Source organism: Lepisosteus oculatus, chromosome 15, assembly GCF_040954835.1.
Source record: "Lepisosteus oculatus isolate fLepOcu1 chromosome 15, fLepOcu1.hap2, whole genome shotgun sequence".
In the NCBI taxonomy this organism is placed as follows: Eukaryota; Metazoa; Chordata; class Actinopteri; order Semionotiformes; family Lepisosteidae; genus Lepisosteus; species Lepisosteus oculatus.
Genome location: NC_090710.1, coordinates 25,808,896 through 25,822,569, shown reverse-complemented (window position 1 = coordinate 25,822,569; position 13,674 = coordinate 25,808,896). Strand labels below are relative to the sequence as shown.

The window sequence follows — 13,674 nt, the reverse complement described above, 5'->3', positions numbered from 1 at the left end:
TAAACTAAGAAATGTTATTCATATCACTGTCTTCTATGCTTTAGGTGTTTTTTTTTCAGGAATACAAAATGGAGGGGGCTGGAACTTACATTTATTTTTTCTGTTTAGTAGTTTTTCCACTCCCCACCTCAGCACTGTAGTCTGATTTTCTAACTTCATTTTGTGAATATGAGTCACCACCTTGATGTTATAAACCTCATAGTTAACTCTAGTACTAAAACAAAGTTGTTTTTACTAAGCATTAAATGTTGACAGTTGCTAAAAAATGCATCTGTCCTGCTTTTTGACACTGTACAGTTTAAGAGATAACATTCTTCCCAATGTTTTGTGAAAGAAAGGAAAGCAGCTCTTAGTTTAAAAAGTGTTGTATGTCAGCTTTATCACATCCAAACAGCCATGTTTTGAAGTTTTGTTTAAACTCTAATGTCATGTTCGCAGATTCATGATTTTCTACCTTTGATACGCTGCAAAACAGGCAGCCTTGATCAATTTGGAAAACTCCAACTTTAGAAATACTGGACATACAATATTGTATTGCATTCCGGAAGACAGATGTTTGTAATATTTACAACCAGTATTAACGGAATGTTTATTGTAACCTTGAAACAGCACCTTAAGAACAAAATTAAGCATGAGATTAACTAAGATTATTGGTGGATTTGTTGGGGTTATCAAACCTGATCAGATTCCTGATTTTCAGGGTTAGTCAATAAGCTGTTACAACAAATACCTACAATAATAAAGTTCTTCTCTGGCATTCCTTATAGAACAAAACACAAGAAGTTCACAGACAGAATTTACAATTAAGAGATTTACTTCAACACCACAAATTTCCTTTGCCAAACATGGAAGGAAAATGGGGCCCATTGTGCTATTAGTGCTAATGACAAAACACAAATGGCTGGAGGCTTGCTTTACCAGACTGCACTGACCCCTACTGTTCAGATACTCCTCCAGTGCCAGTTAACTCGGTTTTCATCATAAATGGTTTTATTTATCCAACAGTGAAGGACAATTGCAGAAAGGCTACAGTGGGCATGATCAAAATCACTGCCCATCACCAAAGGGGCCAGAGCCAAAAACTAAATACATGCTATGCAGAAAGGCTGCTTCAATATACACTGTAGCAAAGAAAAATGTAGTCGCTTTCATTGTTAGGAAGTTGGAAGGAAGAAAATATCACGGACAGGACTGTTTCAAGTACCATGAAGGGTTACATAAATTTGTGGGACAAATTAATGAGTGCACTAATATCACAGGCTCTTATTTTCTGGACTATTATGGAATGGCACTGGAAAAAAATCACTTTCAGAAGCCTCTCAGAGTAATACTCAAAGGAAATGGGGATTGCTTTACTAGTATGAACTGTACATTATAGGACAACAGGAGTTGGTGCACTCAGTGAGGCCCCCTAGTTAAATTCACCTTGATGAAATAGTAGAGGAATGATATTAAAGTTGGACTTGTTCAACTTAAACCTAGGAAAACCAGTGTTGTGCATAAGATTTTGGTCAAAATACAGAAAGTTCATACAAGAAATGAGCAGACCTGAAGTCAAAGGTTAACTATAATAAGGTTTGGATTCTGCAATATTCAGCTCAACTCCTTCATTGTCAGGTTCACCGTAACATGATCTTGGAAATAATCCATAAACTACAGGCATGTAGAAAGGAGATGGGAAAACCCTTACAAAACAGCAGGTGAAAACAAGGCTTTACTAATCGCCTGCTGTAACATTTACACCAGTGTACTGTATCTGTGAAACCAAGGCTGGAGTATTGGCTCACTACCACAGTGGATTAACACACCTATGAATGCTCCTGTTTGTTCCTGTCAAATGGAGAGGAGCTTTCCTGTGAGTAGACATCTTGTTAATTTCACTAAATCTGCCAATGAGTTACTAATTAGAGCTTAAAAGGAGCCATGCAAAAGTAAAACCATCAGTATGTTCAAAATTCAAAACTTTTGATGCAGCACTTTCTGTTCATGTCAGGGTCAGGGTGATCAAACTTACTTCAGCAAAATATTCCTCAGATTTAAAACATTTGGTTTATACACTGACAAATACAGCTTACATGGCTTTAGGTTCGGCAGTCACTTAATCACATGATTTGTAAAAGTCTACTGTTGTTGCATTGAAATAAGCCAATATCATCTGACTCACCAGTGTTTATGATGCTCACGTACATTTACAGTATTGGCTCAACTCTGGGGCAGCAGTGTCAGCATCTCCACTGAAAGAGAAGACTTTGCAGTTCAGGACTTGGAGGTTTGGTTTCCCCAGCTCTGGAAATCGAGCTTTATTTGAAGAGGAAAACAGTGCTCTACATGTCTTCTTTCTTTTAATTTTAGTGTTTGACTTTAATCACACTGCGCCTTTTTTCTGCCAAGTATTAGGCCTGTGTTTGTCATTTCACGAAGATAGAATTAAGAAATGAGGAATTGAATCACTTCCATAAATGTCAAACTGTGCCGGAATCCGCAAAAATTGTCATATCATCAGAAGAGTAATAAAAGTCATCAGTGTGGGCTGAGGGAGCTGTAATTCCTTCAGGAGAACTTTTTACACAGGCAGGAAGATTTCCTCGCTTCTAATCAGCCCAGGGGCACTGAAACGGATTCTCTGTCAAAAACTGGGAAGTTGACCAAGGAAATCCTATTACTCAGATCAGCAGCTGCAGAAATGGGTAGTCAATACAAAATTTTAAATTCTTTTATATTCACAAGAATTGAGGGGGGAGAGGGGGGTGGGCACAAACAATTTTAACCCATAGGGTGTTTTCATTTTTTAAAAATCATCAACTTTAATTTTACTTGCATGTGTATGTCAAACAAGGTGAGTATGTTGTACAATAGGATAGATAAAAAAGACCCAGCGAAGCTTATAATACTTATTTCTTACAGTCTGAACTGTAATGACACTGATGAAAGTTATGCCTGTTTTGAAAGATGCAGAGTTTTTCAACTTATAACACAGTAAACATTTGCCATGTGTAAGCTGCATTGGTCTGGTGTAGTGCTTGTGGACTGTAGGCCTGCAAAGAAAAAGTATTTAAAATAAAGCTGTATTTTCCATTATCCATCCTTCCATTTTCTAACCATGTTATTCAATACAGATTCGCAGGAGAACGACAGCCTAACCAGGTATGCAACAGGCACAAAGCAGGATACTGTACACCCTGAAAGGGATGCCAGTCCATTGCAGTGCGCACACAAACACGCACTCACATTAGGACTCATTTTCCCCAAAGCCAAGTAACCTACCAGTATTTTTTTGGAGTGTGGGAGGAAACCAGACTACCCAGAGGAAACTCATGTGAACATAAAAACGCAACACAGATAGCATACCAGGAATTGAACCCAGGGCCCCATCTCAGCATGGAAACAATGCTAACCACTGCACTACCATGCCACCACATTGTCTGTCATCCATCTATATCCTTGATTCAACAGGGAACTACCTGAAACTGAACATTCGCAACCAAGGTTCCAGAGTCTGAACAGAATTTATTATTTGAGTACTTCAGATTCATTCATCCATTGTGAACTGACTCTGGAGTCTTGTTTGTGAATATGTTCTCAACCCCAGCACTCGAAAAATAAACTTGTATTTTTTGTAATCTGATGTGAATAATAAAGTAAATGGCAGCTTACCAGACCTAAAATAAGAATCCAATTTAAAGCCATCTAAAGAAGGTAATTTGGAAGTACTCTAAAATTCAGAGGGTTGGGCACAAGCAATCAAGCCCCAGTCACTGGCTGAAAAGGCAAGCTTGTTCATTCAGCTCCAAAAGACTCAGGCACACTGACAAGGCACAAGCACATGTCCTTAGTTCTCATCACTCCTGTGAGCTTGTTGGTTACATTGTCTACTCCTGTCTTCTGTTTCCACATTGCCAAACATACCAGAGCAGACTGAACGTCAGCACACACCCCATCTGCAACACACCCAAGCAGACTGGACGCCAGCACACACCCCATCTGCAACACACCCAAGCAGACTGGACACCAGCACGTACCCCATCTGCAACACACGCACGCAGACTGATTGCCAGCACACACCCTGTCTGCAACAGACACATGAGCAGACTGGACGCCAGCACACACACCATTGGCAACATAACCAAGCAGACTGGACGCCAGCACATACCCCATGTGCAACTTAAATTAGTAGACTGGATGTCAGCACATACTCCATATGCAACACACCCACGCAGACTGGATGCCAGCACACACACCCCATCTGCAACACACCCGAGCAGACTGGACGCCACCACATACCCCATCTGCAACACACACAAGCAGTTTGGATGCCAGCACACACCCCATCTGCAACATACATGAACAGACAGGAAGTCAGTGCACACACCAACTGCAATGCAAAACACTAGAGCCAATAGACTGGACACCAGCACATACCACATCTACAACACACCCAATCAGACTGGACGCCAGCATTCCCCTAGTCTGCCAAAGCAGACTGGATGCGACCATCCTATGACTATTACAACACCAATGTAAAGCTCAGGGGGCAGGCAGGTATCGAAACTCGGAAGCATGCTTCAATGACAAGATCCAGGCCATTAATGTGACTGGAGACTCCATTTCCAGATCACCTGGCACTCGTGAGGTATCCACATGAACACATACACATACATAAACATTTCACTATCTAAACAAAGGCGATAACGCTGGTTTCCAATATAAACAAACTAGTCTGGAATTTCGGGGATAGCTTTGCTTGCTCTGTGGGTGCACACACAGAGTAAAGTAAGCTTGTTCCCCTATTATCAAAATTAATTATTAACTCAAACCAAACACCTGTTCTCCTTTGTTTTAGAAGTGAAATGAACCAAATTGGTGATCAACTCACGTGTTTCAAATAAATAAGCTGTTTGAATTTCTCACCGGCAAAACGGTTTCTCCCACAAACCTGTAGGACCCAAACTTTGGCATTGCAACAGGGGTTGGCTTAGCAGTGCCTGTTTCAAGATTGAGCATGTGTGGATTGATTTGCACAAAGGTACCATTAAAAGGGGGTAGTAATTTCTAAAATAAGAGTTATGTACATAAATGGAGTATGATATTTTATTTTTGGTAATAATATGTTCATTGTTTAATTGTGTACTTAATGAAGAAATGTGTACATCAGAATTCTGATTATTATTTAGTAAATTTTTTTTTGCTTTATAGTGGAATATTCTAGGGGGAGGAGTTTAACCTAGAAAAGGAGCTCTTCAAGATAGGAGGAGAGGGGAGATAGGAGAAAGTGGATTGTAGGGGTAGAATAGGAGCTGCCTACAACAATATTATTTTTTGTATAGTAATTAATGTATATATTATTGTACTATAGCTTTGTGTTGTTTTCTTTTTTTCCCTGGTTAGTTTGTGGTTCTCACTTTGTTTTTTTGGGGTGTGGACTTTGGGAACAATGTTCCTTGTAATAAACACCATTGCACATCTTTGCAATTGTGGCTGTGCCATCGTTATTGTTATATTCTATCTACGCCTCTAAACTCTGCAAGGAGGAGACTGTGACAATTACAATATCAAGTTTTATTCAGAAGAGCCCAAATATTTTGTGTATATGTACAGGATTGAACGTTTTAGAGAAAAACAAGTTTCCTTTTTCCACTCTTTTGGTAAAGCTGGTCTATTTTAAGTTTTAAGTGAAGTTAGTTGAATAGGTGAGGCAGAAGAACAAAGTAATTTGGACCAATCCTCAGTCTACTGATGACAAGAACACTGGAGAAAGAAGCAATAAAGCAATACAGGATGTAAACAATATGTCATCTCTTGTTTTTGCAGGCTCATACACTGAAATTATTTCAGATAGTTCATTCTACAAGGACATTCTTTTGTGGCTTTTACTTGTTCATCATTTAAGGGTGTACTATATTTAACTGAAGATGAGCTAAAAATACAAATGAAGAACGAGAATTCTTGAATGGCCATAGCTGAACAACCAATGCATTACCCGAAAGTAGTTTATTTTCTTCACTCTTGTCCTCCTCTTGAGTGACAAACAGACATACACACAGAAAAACACTGTACTCTCGTTAATCAACAGAGCAGGATATATGTACAGTCCATTGCACAGAGTTTGAAAACAACTCAGATTCCAAGAAGAGCCTGCATCGGCTACAAACTACAGAATGTGCTTATAAAACGAGATATTCGCATGTATCACTCCATCCAGTTGCTTGCCATTATCCAGCAGGGCGGGAGGAAGTCATGAATCTTCATCCCTAAGGTGTTCCTGTTGACTGAAAAGTAATTCTAAATGGTTAATAATAGAGACACCTGTGAAATCTTTACTTTTTTCGTCTTTAAGCAGTAGTTTAGAAAATTTTAATGTCCTTTCTTACTAGTCAGGTATTCTATAACATATGATGAGAATGGCTTAGCGTGGCTGTTTCTGATTAAATTATGATTTGACATGCTTGTTGTTTGTTTTTTCAGTGTGAATTGTGATTCACCAGTGAATTTCAGTCAACTAAGGTCCTAAACTAACACATGTCCCCATTTAATTTCTTTGATAAACACTTCTAGGAAATCTTTTCTTTTTTTAAGAACACTAAATATGGATAATGGTCACATAGACAGTAGCATCTATAAAAAGTTTGCATGTCATTTTTGGTGAAAACTGTGTGTTTAAATTCCTACCCTTTTCACAATCATAGACTCATGGGGTGTGGCTTTGTTCTTGTAAAATCCGCAATGCATTTTGTCAATTGAATTATGCCTTGTATTTCATTTCATGTGTGAATCAGAGTTATTTGCCGTAATCATTACATTTTCCCCTTATTTAATGTGTAAAGCAAAGATTTGTGCAAATTTGGAAAACAGGGAATGTAACAAGACAGGCATGGAATGAGACAGACAGCATAATCATCTCTTTTAGCACTTTAGAAATATTTCAGCACATTCGTTTAGAGGTTTTATTTTCAAACAACTGCTTTTTGAAACCAAAGATCCGAAATGTGGCTCACAAAAAAAACATAATTTAGTACTGTTTCACGAACTACCATTAGTTTGAAATATCATTGTTAAAATGGAATTTCTTCCAAAAAATAAAAATAAAAACCTAAATGAAAGATTATAAACAGAGGCACACAGTTTAAATGGGGCAAAATGTTTTTCAAAGAAATCTCTAGTGGGTGGTCATGTTATTCTTCCATTTCTAAATCAATAGGTAAGTTTACAGGTTCAATTAAATTCTGCTGTCTAGAGCATCTTTGGGCTCCTTGGTGGTTGTCTTGACAACTGTTGTAGGTTTAGCTGCAACAGCTAATCTCTGCTATCCTCTTTCTCAGCATATAAACTGCTCAGATAGTGAATTAATAGGTCTTATGCAGCCTATGTAAATGCAGGAATATTTTTGTTTCCATAGCAATTGGGAATGCTGAAAAGACAGAAGTACTTGACATAGTGCACAGCAGGTCTTATATTTAAAAAAAACTTAAGCAGCCAAATACATACCTTTTTTAAATTTCAGCAGTGGTTACTCCTTACTTTTTGTTATTTAAATAAGACTCTTGTACAAGATATCTGGGGCTGCGAAAGAGTCCCAGTGAACTGAATCACAGCTCTAGCTAAATCGTTATGTTCGTCCACAAATTAACACAAATATTTTGGTTTTGAATTTTACATAGTGCGCAATGAATTGAAAACCATGGTTCACACAGATAGCCAATCACCATGGGAAAAAGGGAAAAAATATTGTAAATCCAAGGTATTAACGGTAGGTTTTGGGAGGGATGACAACGACAAGTCACTTTAAACAGCTGTACCTAATCACCACCATTCTGAAATTAGCTATGTATACTGAGCCCAAAAATGCCTCCCTTCGCATTTGTCTCAAGAATCCCTCCTCCATCCCACCTCCACCTTGCAGTTGCCTCTTGGTTCAATTGCAGTTGCCCATTGGTTCACTCTGTCTGAATGGGGTTAGAGCCTCCTCATCCTCCAGCCAGGAAGCTGTCCATTAACCAAGCAGGTTAAGCCAAACTATTCTCACCAAGTAGTCTATGCGTTCACAAAGCATTTATTTCTTGGATGTTGTCGCTAATGAAATGTGACTTATCCCAGGGTCCTCCTTCAAATTATTCTTATCGGCAGGAAAGATGCTGTAAAAAAAGTGAATATGATGCAGACCACTACTACTTAATTTATGGTAGTTAGCAATGTCAAAAGGCAGAAATAATTTTAAAAATTTCAGCATCCTTCACAAGCCTCTAAAGAACTTAAAAATCAAGAAGGTGTTATTCCACAAGGCTAAAAGTACAGCAATAAAGAAATAAAACCCTTTTCATCTGAATGCTGTGAGGTTTTAAGAGTGTGCAGCTGTTTACAAGAGATGTGTTTTTTATTCACTTCAAATACCTATGAAATATCCCGTTCATGAGCGTATTGCAAGACAGAATTGAACAAATATAGCAGAAAGATGATCCTACCACCCTCTAAATAACAGGGTACTGCATTTCACTGTTCTGCTACCAGACTACATTGCTAGGACAAGACTCAAGGCTACTTTAAATGACTATCTGCAGTTTTATATAGCCCAAGCTGCTCACTGCTGATAGAGCAAAACCGCATGGTATAGAAACACCCACGTAGCAAACCCAATTGAGCTGTTTGCAACAATGCTGACAAAAGAAAGCCTTTTGTTACCTTCATGGAATACTGTTGTTCCTATCAAGCTCCACATATGCTGCTTTCGGTGTACAGATTTATTTATTTATATTTTAAAGCCACAATGTGACTAAAAATGGCTTTTTTGTATTCTGTGCTGGAATGAGTGTCACATAAAGCATATCCATAATAAAACAGTAAAGCTTCCTTCCTCAGTCAGCTGCCTTCTGAATGTGTGAAAGAGCCATATTTGACAACCAACAATTCCAGCAGTGTTTTGTTACAGCAGCCTCAGCTAAGCGCCCTACCTGAATCCCTTCAAGAACTCACTGGAGTATTATCAATAACTCAATTTAACTTTTCTTAGGTGTTGACTTAGTTGTGTTTCAATAATCTTTCATGACCTGCTGAAATAAATCGCCAGCAGGACACAGCAAAAAATATCTATCCTGAAAAAAGTTTTCAGAGAGGTTTCGAATTGTTTCAATCACCCCTGTTGGATGCTTCTTCCCTGTGTGAATGGTAACTTGTAAGACATTACAATTAAATTGTACTTGTAAAAAAAAACAATCGTGAATGGAACAAAAACCCTAAATATGGTGAGCTCACTAGATATTAGGATTATGAGATACACAGCTGAAGGCCACCAACAGCCCTTACTGCAGAGATTGCTTTGTCTTTATTACATTCAATTGTCTAATCTAGAAAGCAGTGCACAGTAAAGGTACCTGTCACACATGCACACACGTATGTGAAAGCTAGAAATTAGGACTTAATGAGGTCCATTTACACGTCACTTTTTGATTTGAAAGTATGCAAAAACAACAAATGCAGAATATGCTTTCATTCCATCTCAGGACTGCTTTTCCCTTTGGCAATGCAGTAATTATGGCAAGTGCTCATGTCAGAGGTGAGTAGTATACATCCATTTAAAAATTGCTCTTACACCAACCTTGTCAAGTCTTGTATCCTGTATCTCATTTTAAGAGAGCTGTTCAACCTTTTGTGTCTTTCCTAATGCTAAACACTGATCACATTCTATTTCTAGTCTTAAGGATGATGGCCAATGTCCAACACTCTGACAGTTTTATTACACGTATTAAATAATGGGCACTCTGTAGCAGAACGACTGTACGCAAAAACATGTTTGCTTATAATGGAAAGGTGCCACTTGCAGCAAGCTTTTCAATGTAGGTTTAATTATACTTGTTTTTTTATTTGATTTTGAATTTTGTGCTCCTAAATGACAAAAAAACGTGAGTGTACAAGAAAGTAGCCTCTTGATGGACCTATTTGGATCAGAAAATAAATTATAATGCATGTATGCAGTCATACATACAATCACAACTCTCCAATCACTAAGCAAAGGTTTTTGTGCATACCATTTTAAAACGAGAAAATGTGATAATAGTGAGAAATTAACATCTAAGCACTTTGATCTTTTTTTTTATTTTTGTGCCTCAGCTTTAGTAGGTGTTAAAGCAATCTTCAGTTGACTGCTAGTTGGCTACATAATGGATTATTCTCAATATGTTTTTTTTCCATATATAAAAGAAGGTCATTATGTTGGTGGTACTGTTATTATGAATTTTTCAAATTGTATAATTAATTTTCTTTTCAGGGTTCACATTTTCAGGATATCCAATAACAGACACCTAAGAGTCCTGTCTCTGCTCGGCTCCATGGTCAGGTAATGAATTTCCAGCCGACTCAACTTTGAAGACAAAAAAGTTTCCAAAACAAGTCTGGGAGGCCACTGTGAGGCCAAAGACAACTTCATAAGAGCTACAGAGCTCAATGGCTGAGATGGGAAAAATATCCCATTCGCTCCACAGATCTGGCTGTATGGAACATCTATCTCAGGTCCGATATGTACTGTAGTTTAAATGCATTGAAGTGACGCTGCAAGCACGTGGCAAGGCCAAATCTGTGATTGGATGAGACAAAATTGGAGGTGTAATTTGGTGTAATCACAAAGTGTTACTTCTGGCACATAACCACCACAGTGCAGCGCCCAGTCAACACCATCTCTCCAGTCAAGCATGGTGGTGACAACATCATGCTCTGGGGTTGATTCTTCTTAGTGGGGACTGAAAAGGCTGTCAGTATTGAAGAAAAAATTTACATAAAAAAGTACAGAGACATATTAAAGAAACACCTTTTTCAGTCTACTAAAGACCTAATACTTCTGTGAAAATTCGCCCTTTCAAGGCACCAGAACAACACTACTTTGGAGTGGCTTAAGAATAAGAAAGTGAATGTCCTTGATTGATCCCAGCAAAGTCCTGACTTAAATCCTATTAAGAAGCAGATGAAAAGTACCCTCCATTAGCAATTCCCAAGCAACTTGAGAGATCCTGAGCAAATCTGCCAAGAAGAATTGGAAACAATTTCACCAAACACATGTGCAAAGGTGGTAGAGACTTACCCAAATGGACAAAGCCATATTTGCAGCCAAAGATGCTTCCACCAAATATTCACAGGTTGAAATACTTATGCAATCAACTCTTTATTTTTTCTAATGTTTACTGTAACTTAATTTATCCTCAGAGTACTAAGGGTTTGAATGAAGTAATACGTTTAAAATATATGTTTGTATAATTTTGTAATTTCACAAAACAACAAGAAGCGTCAGAAAACTTTTGAAAGGCACTGCATATACATGTAGTATGTTTCAAAGTAAAGGTCTTGACTATCTTAGAAAAAATGCTATTACCCATCACATAAACATTAGTGACATTAGGGAATTATGCCATTTGGAACAAGATAAAAATGTGTTGTTTTTATAGGAATAGATCAATGACACCAGTTTGAGGATGACATTCAGGAATTGTGGATTAAGATTGTATGAATATAATATTATATTATTCCCACAGCTTCTTTAAAATTGCATATTCTTTGTCTTACACATTTCCCTAATTTATTTTATAACACATTTATACATTTATAACACATTTATAAATTATGTGACTTTCAGCAAGAAATTTGATTCACCTTCAACAGCAATGAAGAGCCTTATAAAAATGCATTCAGAATGTGTTAACCTGAATGAAAACATTTAGCCACAGCTATGTATGTGTATAAAGAAATACACAGACATAATTAAACTGTGTATGTGAGTGTGAAAGGGGTGGGTTGTACACAGCATTCAAACCACAATTTTCTCAAGCAGAACAAATAAATCATTATACAAAAACTGTAAACTTTCCAGGCTTACATGAGAAACAAGACTCAAAAATAATCAATCCTGTTAGACAAGCTTGTCTAAGTTAATGCCAAAAAATCCTCACTTTCAAAACTCATTACCGTAGATTGTCAGGTATTGTGGATCTGCTTGACTGTAATGTAACAGTAGATATGCCCACTTTATAAGATTGCTATTTAATTGCTATTGTGCAGTTTGGCCTTAGAGACCACCGCAGACCGTATGTAGCTGCACAGATTTGGTTTTACACTGTCTGTCCTGAAAAGACACACTGTTTAAACAGAGAGTTAACAGGATTAGCATTTTTTATATTATTACTTTATTCTTTCATCTTTCTGCGAGGTCTATAGAGTTGGAATCATGTGCTCCCAATATAGACTGAGCAACTCTCCCAGTGATTGAATAGAAGCGGATGGTTCTAATATCATCGCAAGTATACCAGCGACTGTCAATTTACTCCATCCGCTGCTGCAGCTAAATTGCAGTTTAAAAGACAAGGAGGGGCCCGAGGGACAGCACACAAAAGAAACTAGCTGACCACCGCTCAGGTGAAATTGAATTGGAAATCTTCCATGGCTCATTAGCATAACAAAAGAGCCTGTGGCTTTAGACAAAGCCACCCTTTTTAATGTAGAAAATCAATCTTTCTAAGGGCCGAGCCATTGTTCCAAACTGTACAGGTGTTCCTTCAATAGTCCTTAATCAAAAGTGTCAAAACAAAGTTAGAAGCTATCTCTCTGTATCTGCCACTGGGTGCGCGTGGTGGTGGTGGTGGTGGTGGGGAGAGTTTAAAATATGATCTCAGTAAACAAGAATGACTTTGAATCCGGAAGCAACAGGATATAGGAATGCCAGACCAGATTATTGTTCTTAGGGGAAAAAGTGTTGCTGACTCAGGGGTTTTCCTAAATGTTGTTAGTGCTAGCTACACACAGAATCCCCCCAAAACACTACTTTTAATCACAGTTGAATAAAAAAAGCTGAAACCAAAAAAATCATTGATCTACTGTAAGTAAAATTTCTGAACAAAATCAGAAGCCATTCTTGCAAGCTCACAATTTCCTTATCCTTCACCAATGAGACAGAGAATAAGCTAAGTGCATTACTTTAAAGTTTACAGTGTATGTCAATATAATCATATTGGTAAAAAACAATGCATTTTAATTTCACTGCTGTTCTTACAGCAATTACAATTACAATTACGTAGATTGTGTTTCCTTTTAGGTCAGTGACTGATTTTTGCTGTAATCAATTTTTGTTTTGTTTTTAAAATGGTTGTAGGGACAAATTATTGTAGCTAATGACCCTGAGGGGAGAAGAATTCTAAAGTATTAATAAACAACATATTGGTCTTTTGTAACTGCCTTTAAATGGTTAATATGAAAAAGTAGGTGTTAATGCCTTCAAGCATAGCTTTAACACCTACAACATCTTCAGGCAGGATGCGTTTCTGTTAATCTCCTCTGACAGAATTGCAATGACAGATGTATTTAGTGACCATTCATTTTAGAAGTTCTGTATTAGAATTTGTAAAGAGAACAGGCATCAGAAGGCAATGAACACATTAAAAATTACACAAAATCCAGTTCTTAGTTCTAATATTCAGTTTAAGAATGTCAAAGTCTATTTAAAATATTGATTCATTAAAAAACAATTTGGTCATCATTGGAAGCAATGGTCGTATTGAATTTGCAGGCATATCACTTAACCAGAAAACGCTTTAAGATTGCATTGTTCGGGGATCAGGCCTAAGAAAATCAACAAATAAGACAAATTCTAACAAAAAAACAAAACAAATTAACAGTGTAAGAAGATAAAAGGGTAATGAACTATTG

The 13,674-nt window shown here is 37.5% G+C and overlaps 1 long non-coding RNA gene across 3 annotated transcripts in view; it reads right to left on the bottom strand.

Moving 5' to 3' along the window:
• Window positions 1-4,976, bottom strand: part of LOC107079513 (uncharacterized) — a 49,494-nt gene extending 44,518 nt beyond the window's left edge. For 2 of the 3 annotated variants that reach the window (XR_001480452.2, XR_001480451.2), the window contains exon 1: window positions 4,909-4,976. This is a non-coding gene — a long non-coding RNA (uncharacterized lncRNA). Of the gene's footprint in view, window positions 1-2,164; window positions 2,235-4,908 lie in introns of all 3 variants that reach the window. The other variant, XR_001480453.2, reaches the window with a different exon arrangement.
• Between the last annotated feature and the right edge of the window lie 8,698 nt (window positions 4,977-13,674).